This window comes from Ornithodoros turicata, chromosome 4 (assembly GCF_037126465.1).
Source record: "Ornithodoros turicata isolate Travis chromosome 4, ASM3712646v1, whole genome shotgun sequence".
Taxonomy (NCBI): domain Eukaryota; kingdom Metazoa; phylum Arthropoda; class Arachnida; order Ixodida; family Argasidae; genus Ornithodoros; species Ornithodoros turicata.
This window is the reverse complement of record NC_088204.1, coordinates 49,909,731-49,915,730: the sequence shown is the minus strand read 5'-3', so window position 1 is coordinate 49,915,730 and position 6,000 is coordinate 49,909,731.

Below are 6,000 nucleotides of genomic sequence, written 5' to 3'. Positions count from 1 at the left end.
ATTGGCCGTGCGGCCATTTCGAGTGCCGGTTTGGGAGCGATTTTGTCAAACGCGACCTCTCAGGGTGCAACAGGGGAACAAGATACGGGGTTCAAGCCCCGTGATCTTACTTTCACGTATACATACTACAAAATCAGCTAAGGAAATCTTTAATATTATTGTTATATCAAATGATATTAAGTCCCAAAGTTGATGAAATTGGCCGTGCGGCCATTTCGAGTGCCGTTTTGGAAGCGATTTTGCCAAACGCGACCTCTCAGGGTGCAACAGGGGAACAAGGTACGGGGTTCAAGCCCCGTGATCTTACTTTCACGTATACATACTACAAAATCAGCTTAGGAAATCTTTAATATTATTGTTATATCAAATGATATTAAGTCCCAAAGTTGATGAAATTGGCCGTGCGGCCATTTCGAGTGCCGGTTTGGGAGCGATTTTGTCAAACGCGACCTCTCAGGGTGCAACAGGGGAACAAGGTACGGGGTTCAAGCCCCGTGATCTTACTTTCACGTATACATACTACAAAATCAGCTTAGGAAATCTTTAATATTATAGTTACATAAAATGATATTAAGTCCCAAAGTTGATGAAATTGGCCGTGCGGCCATTTCGAGTGCCGGTTTGGGAGCGATTTTGTCAAACGCGACCTCTCAGGGTGCAACAGGGGAACAAGATACGGGGTTCAAGCCCCGTGATCTTACTTTCACGTATACATACTACAAAATCAGCTAAGGAAATCTTTAATATTATTGTTATATCAAATGATATTAAGTCCCAAAGTTGATGAAATTGGCCGTGCGGCCATTTCGAGTGCCGTTTTGGAAGCGATTTTGCCAAACGCGACCTCTCAGGGTGCAACAGGGGAACAAGGTACGGGGTTCAAGCCCCGTGATCTTACTTTCACGTATACATACTACAAAATCAGCTTAGGAAATCTTTAATATTATTGTTATATAAAATGATATTAAGTCCCAAAGTTGATGAAATTGGCCGTGCGGCCATTTCGAGTGCCGGTTTGGGAGCGATTTTGTCAAACGCGACCTCTCAGGGTGCAACAGGGGAACAAGGTACGGGGTTCAAGCCCCGTGATCTTACTTTCACGTATACATACTACAAAATCAGCTTAGGAAATCTTTAATATTATAGTTATATAAAATGATATTAAGTCCCAAAGTTGATGAAATTGGCCGTGCGGCCATTTCGAGTGCCGGTTTGGGAGCGATTTTGTCAAACGCGACCTCTCAGGGTGCAACAGGGGAACAAGATACGGGGTTCAAGCCCCGTGATCTTACTTTCACGTATACATACTACAAAATCAGCTAAGGAAATCTTTAATATTATTGTTATATCAAATGATATTAAGTCCCAAAGTTGATGAAATTGGCCGTGCGGCCATTTCGAGTGCCGTTTTGGAAGCGATTTTGCCAAACGCGACCTCTCAGGGTGCAACAGGGGAACAAGGTACGGGGTTCAAGCCCCGTGATCTTACTTTCACGTATACATACTACAAAATCAGCTTAGGAAATCTTTAATATTATTGTTATATCAAATGATATTAAGTCCCAAAGTTGATGAAATTGGCCGTGCGGCCATTTCGAGTGCCGTTTTGGAAGCGATTTTGCCAAACGCGACCTCTCAGGGTGCAACAGGAGAACAAGGTACGGGGTTCAAACTCCGTGATCTTACTTTCGCATATACATACTACAAAATCAGCTTAGGACATTGTAAAGTCAAGTGGAAACTTCCTCTGCGACCGAATGGCTCATTATTTTTGTGTTTACTGCTCCCCGCACTTCGCGGAAAACGACCGGCCACCGTGAGGTTTTACCGTTGTTCCACCCACACACGTGGTCTGGAAGCAGTCACCAGATTCTGACTCTAAGACACGCAGGATCGGGTTTCTGTGGGCCGCGCCTCGCACATGTCCGTAGCCGACGAGAAGAGGTAATAAATTTTGAGTTCGAACACGTTGTGTCAGTCGAGCTAACGGTTGTGCGAGGGATGTTGTCTTGTTATATTTTTGCTGAGTGTTTCGTTTGAATACCGCGAAAGGAGGACATCTGGGGGACGAAAAACAACCCAGAGAGCGGGGGAGTTTGGGAAATTAGAGGACTTGGCCTGCGGAGTCCGTAGCAAACGGACCTGCTCGGAGGCTCGGAGTGACTTTGCCATATCATGTAAATTTTGTCCACGTAAAATCTATTGCTGTAAATAAACCTGTTACCAACTATTGAATATCGTCTGCTGTCGAGTACCTGCAACTCAACCGTCATCATCACCGACAACTAGCCAGGCACGGGGATCACATAGAGAGGAAGGAAAGAACCACCTTTACTGACATCTTTAATATTATTGTTATATCAAATGATATTAAGTCCCAAAGTTGATGAAATTGGCCATGTGGCCATTTCGAGTGCCGTTTTGGAAGCGATTTTGTCAAACTCGACCTGTCATGGTGCAACAGGGGAACAAGGTACGGGGTTCAAGCCCCATGATCTTAGTTTCAGATATATACATTAAAAAATCAGCTTTGGACATCTTTGATATTGTTGTTATACCAAAATATATTAAGCCCCGAAGTTGATGAAATAGGCCATTTGGCCATTTCGAGTGCCATTTTGGAAGCGATTTTGTAAAACGCGCCCTCTCAGGGTGCAACAGCGGAACAAGGTACAGGGTTCAAACCCCGTGATCTTACTTTCACATATACATACTACAAAATCAGCTTAGGACGCTTTTTGCTTAGCTAGTGTCGTTTTGAAAGCAGCTTCTTCAAACGCGACCTCTCCATGTACGCCCTGGCACCAGGGTTAAAGGTGCTTCGCACGTTTTAAAGGGCTCGATCTGCTGCCGAACGTTGCTGTAACCTCTGTTACAATCCCAGTACAAGCCGTTCATAGTATCTTTTTGGCACCATGATACAAGTCATTTGAGTCGTTGTAAAGGGCCCTGCTGCCGCCTTTTCCAAATTTTGCGTTCGTTTCCGATGCAATCACAGAAGAGGGGCATAACATAAGCCGTCGCGTCTTTATATGTGCGTAAAATGTCTGCCACCATGATTAAAGGGGTTTTTGTCCGTTTCAAAGGGCTCTGCTGTAGCCGTTTATGGAGTTTGCGGCCGCATCCGTTATAATTCCAGTAGAATGGCAATAGCATAAGCCGTTGCGTATACTTATATGACTTTGGAACTATGATACAAGGGGTATCGAGCGTTTTAAAGGGCTCTGCTGCCGCATTTTCCGTATTTTGCGGTAGTCTCTGTTACAATCCCAGTACAAGGGCATAGCACAAGCCATTGATGATATGTCATTGGCAGCATGATAGAAGGGGTCTCGCCCGTTCTGAAGGGCTATGCTGCATCCTTTTCCGATATTTGCGGTCGTCTGTGTTATGATCTCGGTAGAATGACATAGTATAAGTTGTTGATAATATGTCTTTGGCAACATAACACAAGGGGTTTTGCTCGTTTAAGAGGGCTCTGCTGCCACGTTTTCCGAATTTGGCGATCGCCTGTGTTATAACTCCAGCAGAATAGCATTGCACAAGCCACTGATAACTTTCTTTCTTTCGCTCCATGATACAGGGAGTATTGCCCGTTTTAAAAGGCCTTGCTGCCGCCGTATCCAAATTTTGCGGTCCCCTCTTGCGCAATTCCGGTAGAAAGGCATACCATAAGGCGTCATGAATATGCCTTTGGTACCATGATACAAGGGGTTTCGTACGTTTTAAAGGACTCTGCTGCTGCCTTTTCCGAATTTTGTGGTCGCTTCTGTTGCAATCCCTGTAGAAGAGCACCATCAACCGTTGATAATATCTTTTTGGTACCATGAATAAAGAGGTTTCGCCCGTTCTAAAGGGCTCTGCTGCTGTCGTCTACGGATTTTGCGGTCGCCTCCGTTACAATCCCAGATGGAAGGGCAATAGCATAAGCCGTCTCGAATATGCCTTTGGTACCATGATACAAAGGGTTTTGCCCGTTTTAGAGGGCTCTGCCGGCGCCTTTTCCAAATTTTGCGGTCACCACTGTTAAAATCCCAGTACAAGGGCCTAAAATAAATCGCTGATAATGGCTGCGCTATGCAGAATACACCAGTGACTCTTTGTGGTGTATTCCTTGGTTGCCCCTGCCATCATTGGTGTTGCAGAAAGGTTACTTTTTACTTTTCTCAAAGAAGTTAGCAAGTGATGCAATGTTTCAAAAGGATACTGTGGGTCATTTCTTGCAGGTCGACGTGTAAGCGAATCATGGACTTCTTTATGCGTGCTGCACTTCGAGAAAAATTGGTTGATTATCATGAACAGTGAAATTCAAACGGCTTCGTAACGGATATGTATTTTCATCTATGATGTCTTTTCTTCATACTTTAGCACCAGTGCTCGTAGGTGTCTGTTGCCGTGTAAATGTTCGGACTGCCGGCGATTTGCCGTGCAAGTTCACTTTTGTGCCCCGTATCCTGGCAAGTTTTTTCCTTTGCCATATCGTCGCGGCTCTCTCATGCTGAATTCAAACGGAAGGTATCAGCTTTTAGTCCGTTGCGCAACTCGTATCAGCAGCGAAGAGGAACGACAATTTCGTCTTTGTCATTGTTATTGCGGCTGGCACTATCATCAATCTGCATAGAAGCCAAGATGCGGTACCCGGCGTGATAAGATGTCTGCGTGATTTCGAGTGGAGCGAGCCATAGGGTGGTATATCTATATGGATACATATCTATGGGTATATGCATTGGTGGCCAAGCTGTATCGGGAAATCTCATGAATTACAGGGGAGTGGTTGGAAAAATTCAGGGGGAGTGTACAACTCCCTGGGGGGTGGGGGAAATACCCTGGAAAGGACCGCAATTATAGCAAAGTACCTTAGCGTAAACAGCTGAGCGGTATAGTTATTAGGCATTCGAATATACAATTCGTCACTGAAAAAGTTCACTTGACACACCAACAGAAACAAATGAGCTTCTTTTCCAAATGAGACATTGAAAATTTGAAAGGCGTTGCAAGTTCTTCGTACATAGTTCTTCACGAACGATTATCCCAACGTTCAGGAGCACTGAAATTGCCGGTTTACACACTGTGTTGTTGATTTTGCTTGCATTTTCAACGTGAAAAAGAATAAAACATCGGGGAAAGAGAATTAAAATTTTTCACACAATGACCCTCGTACATAAAATCATTGCCACTCGCAGACGCCACCACTCGCATCGCCACAGCACTCGCAGACGCCAAATTGTCCATATCTTCCATTTCATTTAGTAATAACTCTGGATATAAGCGTGATATCGAAGATGTCGTCACTTAAATACGTAGTCTGTATATCCATGCTTAATAGCTATGAGTCCGTGGCCCATACCTGTTTCCTTTGCTAGAGCCTGCGACGTAGCGTTTGGTCAAATCGTTCATTTTCAAGCGACCAAAGAACAAACAGGAGACAAGATCACATACAAGTCGCTCTGTTGTTGTTTCGTGTTTGTTCTTTGGTCGCTTGTCGATTTACACCAACCAGCCCAATCTATATACTTCAGACATTTTGCCAAATAGTCGCCCAAGTGGCACTCACTGGCGCCAATTTGTCAGTTTCCTCTATTTTAGCTCGTAATAACCCTTCATACGAATTTGATACTGACGGTATCATCATAAAATTACGTAGTCTGTGTATCGTCTGCGGTCCGTAGCTGCTGTCCTTGCTGCACTCTTAAGATATGTCCTCCTCTCCCTGCCCAGATCTGTTCCTCCTCACGTACTCATGCACCACCCTGTAAACTTAGCTTCCTTGCGTAGTCCTCTGCTCTCAGGTCAAGCCGGGTTTCAGAGGGGGTGTCCCTGAATGCTGCTCTTGGCTGCACCTCTGCTTTCGAAAGATGAAACAGTCATTCCAGACTGCAGTGCTTACTGGCTTTGTATCGAGTCTGACAAATCCGACAGACTTGGACTGCCTTTTTCAAGAAGGAAGGGAGTTGCCTCAGGACAGAAGCCGCCGATAGTGCACTATCGGCGGCTTCTGTC